This window comes from Arachis ipaensis, chromosome B7 (genome assembly GCF_059453495.1).
Source record: "Arachis ipaensis isolate K30076 ecotype BB chromosome B7, ASM5945349v1, whole genome shotgun sequence".
In the NCBI taxonomy this organism is placed as follows: domain Eukaryota; kingdom Viridiplantae; phylum Streptophyta; class Magnoliopsida; order Fabales; family Fabaceae; genus Arachis; species Arachis ipaensis.
Genome location: NC_142442.1, coordinates 89,802,501 through 89,812,502, shown reverse-complemented (window position 1 = coordinate 89,812,502; position 10,002 = coordinate 89,802,501). Strand labels below are relative to the sequence as shown.

The 10,002-nt window shown below is 40.2% G+C and overlaps 1 pseudogene; it reads right to left on the bottom strand.

Annotated features, from left to right (window-relative positions):
* Positions 1-247: 247 nt before the first annotated feature.
* LOC148553312 (uncharacterized) lies at positions 248-1,417 on the bottom strand (annotated as a pseudogene).
* Positions 1,418-10,002: the final 8,585 nt, after the last annotated feature.

Sequence of the window (10,002 nt, the reverse complement as noted above, 5' to 3'; positions counted from 1 at the left end):
CTGTGGTGGTCTGAGGGTTTGCAGACTGGATAAGTGTAGGAGGATCTGTCTGCTGCAGGGGAGGCGCTGAATGTATAGGAATCTCCGGATCTGCGGCCTGTAGCTGGTGGTGCTCGTCATGCTATGGCGCAGTCTGCTCTGGTCCTGCCTGCTCAACCTGGGTAGGTGCCTCCTCCTCGTGATCATCCTCCTCCACCTTAGATGTATCAGAAGGGGTGTCAGGCTCGGAGGGGATGTCGCCGCCGGATCAGATCATCAACTTGAGGTTCTCATAGCGTTGCTTGTTGCGACGCTCAGATCTCTCATATCGCCGCCGGTTGCGGCGCTCCATCTGGTCCAGCTGCTAAAATAAGCGGTGCACGAGGTGGTGAATGGGCTCTGAGGCAGGTGGAGGTACAGTGGTGGTAGCTGGTGCAGTAGTGGATGAAGAAGGGGCAGCTGAAGGTGTGGCGGTCTCATCAGAAGCGGTGAGGAATGGGGGTCTGTGGCCTAAAGCCTAAAACTTCCTAGTGTAAGGGATAATCTTCTTGCAGTCCGCAGCAGGTGGCTTCTCATCAGCAAGCTCCCAAGGCACGTCAGCTCGACGGCCCAGCTGGGTGATCAGGTAAGGGAAGGGGAGAGTGCCTCTCACATGGACCCTGGCCATATAGTACCGGATGAAACATGGAAGATACAGGTCCTTACCCTCCATCACACACCAGATGAGGGTGATCATAGCAGCGGGCAACTCTGTCTCATGAGTGTTCGGTATCACATAGTTGCTTAGAATTTGGTGCCAGAGCCGAGCCTCATCATTCAGATACATCAGCTTGATTCCCCTAGGCATCACTGTGTTCTTTCCCATGACCCATGGGACAGTAGGATCAAGGGCTATTCTCTGCTTGACAGCATCCCAATCAAATCTCATAAAGTGCATATCCTGTTCAGCCTTTTGGTAACCGTTAAGCTGATCTGATTTAGGCTGAAGGTGGAGGATGTCCTTAATAGCTTCCTCAATGACCAAAATCTGTTTCCCTCTGAGGTGCACTGCATCCAGGGAAGTCTTGAAATAGTTGCAGTAAAACTCTCTGACCTAGGAAGCATTGACCTCTATCAAGTTTCTCTCCAAGAAGAACCAGCCTCTCTGTTTTATCTGTTTGGAGGTGTACTGCTGTAGTTCTTCTGGAATTTTCAGAGTTCTCTCCAGGTACAGTTTCTTGGAGGTGACAAATACTAGATACTTCAGCTCACAGTATCAGTTTGCAAATTTAACAGGATCATTGGCAGTGAGGAGTTGGTCAGCCTTCTCCTGCGGGGTAATGTGCTTTTCCCGCCAGGAGTCGTCATGCATAATGTCGAGGATGGACATAGAGGATTCGCCTCTTTTCCTTTTGCCAGTGGTTGCTTTGCCCTTTCCTTTGCGCTGAGGGTCAGACATCCTGAAAAGCAGAAATTCCAGGATATAATTGAAGAACAAAAGCAGGAAAACAAGTAGGCAAATAGAATAATAGCAATAAAAGCACATAGTGGCAAAAGAGTAGTAGAATTATGAAATGAGTTAAGTATATGTGCATTATGGACTGTATTTGAGTTAAAAATCTGAGATGAAAAATCACAATCCAAAATATAATATAAGTAGAATTCATGTTAATTAGGAAAAACAATAATCATGCCTTGAGTTAGAAAGTTAAAGTAGTTAGTTAAAAACCAAAAAGAGAAGTTGGAAAGTTAGATCGGTTAGGATTGAAAAAGAGGTTAGAAAGTGGAAATCAGTGAGTTAGTAGAAAGAAAATTAAAGTGAGTGGCATGATAAATGTTTCCTAGGTAACAATAAATTCACAAATTTAAAGAATAATCAACTCATATTCAAGCAAAACTATCAGCTTGGTATGCATTGTAGAGTTGTCCTTGCCCATAATATCTTGGAGGGTGTTGTTGCCTAAAGGGTTGATCTGATCCTCTTGGCTCCATCCATCTTTGATAGCTTAGAACTTGATGCATATTCCTGTTATAGCTTCCATTCCTTTCAACAAATTTAGAACCAAACTCAAAGCGAGAGGGGTGAGAATTCATAGTAGCTAATAGAAATAAAAGGGAAAAATAAAAATAAATAAACAAGTAAAAGAAAAATATTTACAATGACCAATAATAAGGCACACGTTTGCAATTCCCTGACAACGGCGCCATTTTGACGATCGGTTTTTTTCTATCGGTAAAGAATGAAAGTAATTGCGTTGTAAGTATAGTTTCTAAACCAACAGAAAAATCCTTTCGTACAAACATTTTGGTTGTCACGAGTAACAAACCCAATAAAATTTATAAACCGAAGTATTCAAACCTCGGGTCGTCTTCTCAAGGAACTGCAAGGAGGTGTTCTTATTATTAGTTATGGAAAACAGTGTTTTGGGTTTTAAAAAGGGTTGAACAGGGAAAATAAATTGCAGGAATTGATAAATTAATATCTAATAAAACTCTTGGCAAGGTATGAAAATTCGGAAGTCCTATCCTAGTTATCCTTATCGATGGTGATGAGAATTGAGTTTAATCCCGCTTAGTTAACCTTTGCGAAAGCAAGGGAACGTCAAGTGGACTAATTAGTTAGATCCCAAGTCCTAGCCAACTCCTAAGGAAAGACTAGAGTTAATGGGATTTAATTCAATTAGCAAAAATAACAATTAACAACCACGATAAGTTTGATAACTCAAGAGCCTCCTGTTAATCAATTAAAGCCAAGAATATAAAAAGCTAAATAAGAGTCATAAATCTGAAATACCTCAATTTATATTAAATAAAGAAAATCCTAACATGAATGGTTCATAAGCCAATTTGGCAACATAAGTAATTAATTAAAAGCATTAAAGTATCTGAAAGTAAAAGAGAAATATAAAGTAAAAGGAATATTGAACCTGAGAGGAAGTTGAAATCCTAATTCCTTTAAGAGGAATCCTAATCCTAAAACCTAAAAGAGAGGAGAGAACCTCTCTCTCTAAAAACTACATCTAAAATTATGAATAGTGAATAATCGAATCCATCGTATGAATAGATGCATTCTCCCACTTTATAACCTCTAATCTGTGTTTTCTGGACTTGGATCTGGGCCAAAAGGTGTTCAGAAATTGCTGGGGGCATTTTCTGCAGTTTCTGGTGCGTGGCGTGCATCAGGCACGCGTCATTTGCGTCAGGCACGCGTACGCGTCATTTGCATTCTGCTCAAGGCACACGTCCGCGTCAGTCATGCATTTGCGTCGCTGCCTTTTCGCGCTGGGCACGCGGCCGCTTCGTCCACGCGTTCGCGTCGCTGCCCTTTTCTTCAAAACTCCATTTTTGTGCTTTCCTTCTATTTTTGTATGTTTCATTTCCATCCTTTAAGTCATTCCTGCCCTATAAAGCCTGAAAGCACTCAACACACAAATCACGGCATCGAATGGTAATAAAGGATGATTAATTTTAATATTTCTAAAGCATAGAAAACATATTTTTCACATATATCACATAATAAGGAAGGGAAAGTAAAACCATGCGAATTACATGAATAAGTGGGTGAAGGATTGAATAAATCACTTAAATTGAGCACAAAATACATCATAAAATATGGGTTTATCAGGGAGGTAATTTCGTTTCCGATTCAAATTTTCATGTTTTAATTCATAATTTTCTACATAAAAATTTTACAAATATTCATCTTTCAATTTCCAATTTCAAAAACTCATAATCTTATAAATTCTTTTTATTTATTTTTCAATTCTTCTCAATTATTTTTCAAAAGTCATTCATATTTTCAATTTCTTTTCAAATCTTTTTAACTCATTCATATTATCTTTTATTTCTTAGATGCATAAACAAAAATTCAGATCTAACTTCCTCATATATTTTTCATATCTCTTAAATTTTGAAAGCAATCTCATCTTTTTCATATTATGTTTATCTTTTATCAATCATGTCTTTCAATCATATCCTTTTCTAAAAATTCGAACCCATTCCCTCCCTCCCTTTAAATACACATTCGGCCATCCCCTTTAACACATCATTCAAATCCTTCTCTCCATCTTTTCATCTTCTTTTTATTTTTGCTTGAGGATAAGCAATCCTAAGTTTGGTGTGATCTCCGTGATCCCTGAGCTAAGACAAACAAATCTCATGGCTCTCAAAGGAAGACAAACCATTTCAAGAGACAAGAACGAAAGCAATCCAAAACCACGTTGGATACATGAGAATTTCTGCACCAAAGAACATGCAGACCATAACCTCAAAATTATGTGCAGAAGATCAGTAATCCCGGAAGTTAAGTTCAGTTTAAAAGAAGATGAATACCTGGAGATCCAAGAGCAGATTCAAAACAGAGGCTAGGAAGTCTTGGCTAATCCTGAGATACATGTTGGAAGAAACATGGTCCAGGAATTCTATGTAAATCTGTGGATGACAGAGAAGCAAAGATTAGAGGGAACTACTTTTTACTCCTTTTGGACTATGGTTAGAGGGAAGATTATTTACTTCCATTTTGACAAAGTGAGAGAAGTTCTCAAACTTCCTCAACTACAAGATGATCCAGAGTCCTTTAACAGGAGAATGGCCAAGGATAAAAGGCTAGATCAAGTTCTAGAGTACATATGCCTCCCTGGAACCAAGTGGATTACAAATTTAAAAGGTATCCCAAACCAGCTAAAGAGAGGAGATCTCAAACCAGTTGCTAGAGGGTGGCTAGATTTCATTGGGCGTTCTATACTCCCAACCAGCAACCGATCTGAAGTCACTGTCAAAAGGGCAGTGATGATCCACTGTATTATACTGGGGAAGGAGGTAGAGATTCATCATCTGATCCCTGTTGAAATTTACATGTTTGGAAACAAGGAATCCACTGATGCCAAATTGGCCTACCCAAGCTTGATTAGTCTGCTATGTAAAGATGCGGGGGTAAAGATAGGTGTGGATGAATTTATCTCAGTTGAACGCCCAATCACCAAAAAAGTGATGGATAGATGGTGCACGAATTGTGAATCACGCTTTCCAATTAAATGAGCGGGACTAGTAGCTTTTTGCCTCTGAACAGTTTTGGCATCTCACTTTATCCTTTGAAGCTCAGAATGACTGGCATCTATAGGAACTCAGAATTCAGATAGTGTTATTGATTCTCCTAGTTTAGTATGTTGATTCTTGAACACAGCTACTTTATGAGTCTTGGTCGTGGCCCTAAGCACTTTGTTTTCCAATATTACCACCGGATACATAAATGCCGCAGACACATAACTGGGTGAACCTTTTCAGATTGTGATTCAGCTTTGCTAAAGTTCCCAATTAGAGGTGTCCAGGGTTCTTAAGCACACTCTTCTTTTTGCTTTGGACCTCAACTTTAACCGCTCAGTCTCAAGTTTTCACTTGACACCTTCACGCCACAAGCACATGGTTAGGGACAGCTTGGTTTAGCCGCTTAGGCCAGGATTTTATTCCTTTTGGGCCCTCCTATCCACTGATGCTCAAAGCCTTGGATCCTTTTTATTACCCTTGCCTTTTGGTTTTAAGGGCTATTGGCTTTTTGCTCTTGCCTTTTGGTTTAAAGAGCTTTTGGCGTTTTCTGCTTGCTTTTTATTTTTCTTTTTTTTTTGTCATTTTTCTTTTCTCTTTTTTTTCCTCAAGCTTTTGTATTTACTGTTTTTTCTTGCTTCAAGAATCAATTTTATGATTTTTCAGATTATCAACAACATTTCTCCTTTTCATCATTCTTTCAAGAGCCAACAATTTTAACATTCATAAACAAAAAATTCAAAAGACATATGCACTGTTCAAGCATTCATTCAGAAAACAAAAAGTATTGTCACCACATCAGAATAATTAAACTAATTTCAAGGATGAATTCAAAATCATGTACTTCTTGTTCTTTTATGATTAAAAACATTATTCATTTAAGAAAGGTGATGGATTCATAGGACATTCATAGCTTTAAGGTATAGACACTAGACACTAATGATCATGTAAAAAGGACACAAACATAAATAAACATAAAGCATAGAGAATGAAAACAGAAAAAATAAATAGACAAGGAGATTAAGGAACGGGTCCACTTTAGTAAGGGTGGCATCTTCTTCCTCTTGAAGAACCAATGGTGCTCTTGAGCTCCTCTATGTCTCTTCCTTGCCTTTGTTGCTCCTCCCTCATAGCTCGTTGATCTTCTCTAATTTCATGGAGGAGGATGGAATGCTCTTGGTACTCTACCCTTAGTTGTCCCATGTTGGAACTTAATTCTCCTAGGGAGGTGTTAATCTGCTTCCAATAGTTTTATGGAGGAAAGTGCATCCCTTGAGGCATTAGTGGTTATGGAAAAACAAAAAAGCAATGCTTTTTCCACACCAAACTTAAAATGTTTGCTCGTCATCGAGCAAAAGAAGGAGGAAAGGGGGAGAAGAAGGTGTATGGTGGATTCAACCAAGGGTGGGGGAAGTGTGTATGAAAAAGGTGTGGTAGGTGGGGATCCTGTGGGATCCACAGATCCTGAGGGGTCAAGGACTTAGTGTGCAATCCTGGCGTTTAACGCCAGACTGCTGCTTGTTTCTAGCGTTAAACGCCAGCTTTTCTCCCTTTCTTGGCATTCAACGCCAACTTGATGCTCTGTTCTGGCGTTAAACGCCAATCTGGTGCTTGTTTCTGGCGTTTAACGCCAGCTTGATGCTTCTTTCTGGCGTTAAACGCCAGTCTGATGCTTCTTACTGGCGTTTAAACGCCAGTAAGCTCTTCCTCCAGGGTGAGCTATTTTTAATGTTGTTTTTCATTCTGTTTTTGATTTTTCAGTTGTTTTTGTGACTTCACATGATCATCAACCTAAAGAAAACATAAAATTGCAATGGAAAATAAATAGATATAATTAAATAACATTGGGTTGCCTCCTAACAAGCGCTTCTTTAATGTCAATAGCTTAACAGTGAGCTCTCATGGAGCCTCACAGATAATCAGAGCAGGGTTGGGGCCTCTCAACACCAAACATAGAGTTTGGTTGTGGCCTTCCAACACCAAACTTAGAGTTTGAATGTGGGGTTTTTGTTTGACTCTGTACTGAGAGAAGCTTTTCATGCTTCCTCTCCATGGTTACAGAAGGAGAACCTTGAGTCTTATAGTTTGCAATGTCTGCAAACCTTGGAGCTTCCTGAATAGCAAACAATTTCTCACCTAGAATGGTTTCAGAGATCTCAGTAGGAGGGAGGGATGCTCCTGCTACTGGTTCTATCCGGGACAGGTGATCAGCTACATGATTCTCTGTCCATTTTCTGTCTCTTATTTCTATATCAAACTCTTGCAAAAGCAACACTCATCTTATGAGCCTGGGTTTTAAATCCTGCTTTGTGAGTAAATATTTAAGAGCAGCATGGTCAGTGTACACAATCACTTTTGATCCTACTAAGTATGATCTAAACTTGTCAATGGCATAAACCACTGCAAGCAATTTTTTTTCTATGGTTGTGTAATTTTCCTGGGCATCATTTAAAACACGGCTAGCATAATAAATAACATGCAAAAGCTTGTTATGCCTCTGTCCCAGTACTGCACCAATGGCATGGTCACTGGCATCACACATTAGTTCGAATGGTAATGTCCAGTCTAGTGCAGAAATAACTGGTGCTGTGACCAGCTTAGCTTTCAAGGTTTCAAATGCCTGCAGACACTCTGTGTCAAACACAAATGGTGTGTCAGCAGCTAGCAGATTGCTCAGAGGTTTTGCAATTTTTGAAAAATCCTTTATAAACCTCCTATAGAATCCTGCATGCCCCAGAAAGCTTCTGATTGCCTTAACATTGGTGGGTGGTGGTAATTTTTCAATTACCTCTACCTTAGCTTGATCCACCTCTATTCCCTTGTTCGAAATTTTATGCCCAAGGACAATTCCTTCAGTCACCATAAAGTGACATTTTTCCCAATTTAAAACCAGGTTAGTCTCTTGGCATCTTTTCAGAACAAGTGCTAGATGGTTAAGACAGGAGATAAATGAGCCCCCAAATGCTGAGAAGTCATCCATGAAGACTTCCAGAAATTTCTCTACCATATCAGAGAAGATAGAGAGCATGCACCTCTGAAAGGTTGCAGGTGCATTGCACAGACCAAAAGGCATTCTTCTGTATGCAAATACTCCAGATGGACATGTGAATGCTGTTTTCTCTTAGTCTTGAGGATCTACTGCAATTTGGTTATAACCTGAATAGCCATCCAAAAAGTAGTAGTATTCATGACCTGCTAGTCTTTCTAGCATATGGTCTATGAATGGTAAAGGGAAGTGATCCTTCCTGGTGGCTGTGTTGAGCCTTCTGTAGTTAATACACATACACCACCCTGTAACTATTCTTGTAGGAACCAGTTTATTTTTTTCATTATGAACCACTGTCATACCTCCCTTCTTAGGGACAACATGGACAGGGCTCACCCAAGGGCTATCAGAAATAGGATAAATAATCCCAGCCTCTAGTAACTTAGTGATCTCTTTCTACACCACCTCCTTCATGATGGGATTTAGCCGCCTCTGTGGTTGAACCACTGGCTTAACATCATCCTCCAATAGGATCTTGTGCATGCATCTGGCTGGGCTAATGCCCTTAAGATCACTTATGGACCACCCAAGAGCTGTCTTGTGTGTCCTTAGCACCTAAATTAGTGCTTTCTCTTCCTGTGGCTCTAAAGCAGAGCTTATGATTACAGGAAAAGTGTCACCTTCTCCCAGAAATGCATATTTTAGGGATGGTGGTAGTGGTTTGAGCTCGAGATTAAGAGGTTTCTCCTCTTCCTGAGGAGTTTTCAGAGGTTCTTTTATTTCCTCTAGTTCCTTCAGATCAGGCTGAACATCTTCAAAAATGTCCTCTAGCTCTGATTCGAGACTCTCAGTCATATTGACCTCTTCCACTAGGGAGTCAATAATATCAACGCCCAGGCAGTCTTCTGATGTGTCTGGATGCTGCATAGCTTTGACAACATTCAACTTAAACTCATCCTCATTGACTCTCAGGGTTATCTCCCCTTTTTGGACATCAATGAGGGTTCGTCCAGTTGCTAGGAATGGTCTTCCTAGAATTAGAGTTGCACTCTTGTGCTCCTCTATTTCCAGCACTACAAAGTCAGTAGGGAAGGCAAATGGCCCAACCTTGACATTCATGTCCTCAATTATGCCTAATGGGTATTTAATGGAGTCATCAGCAAGTTGAAGATAGATTCGGGTTGATTTGACCTCTTCAGTCAAGCCAAGCTTTCTGATAGTGGATGCAGGGATTAGGTTGATGCTTGCCCCAAGATCACATAGAGCTGTCTTGGTACAAGCACCCTCTAATGTGCATGGTATCATAAAGCTTCCAGGATCCTTAAGCTTTTCTGGTAAGCTTGTTAGGATGACTGTACTGCATTCTTCAGTGAGAAAAACTTTTTCTGTTTCTCTCCAATCCTTCTTATGACTTAAGATATCTTTCATGAACTTAGCATAAGAGGGTATTTGCTCAAGTTCCTCTGCAAACGGAATCTTTATTTCAAGAATCCTGAGATAGTCTGCAAAGCGGGCAAATTGTTTATCCTGTTCCGCTTGGCGAAATTTCTGAGGAAAAGGTATTTTGGCTTTATATTCTTCAACCTTAGTTGCTGCAGGTTTATTTCCTACAGAGGTAGGTTGAGAAGCCTTCTTGAGGGAGTTATTATCAGCACTTGCAGGTGTCTGATCCCTCACTGGCATTTGAACGCCAGAACTGAACATGGATTGGGCGTTGAATGCCAGATTCCTACCCTTTTCTAGCGTTTGAACGCCAGAACTAGACATGGATTAGGCGTTTAAAACCAGTTTTTCACCCTTTTCTGGTGTTTGGACGCCAGACTTATTCCTCTCTGGGCTCTTACTGTCCTCAGAGGGATTTTGGATAGTAGGTTGCTCATCTTCTGTCAGCTGTTCTTTTCTTGGCTTTCTGCTGCTTTGAGTTGAGGTATTTAATGTTTTTCTACTTCTTAATTGAACTGCTTGGTACTCCTCTATTATCTGTTTTGATAAATGCTGTTTTGTCTGATCCAATTGTG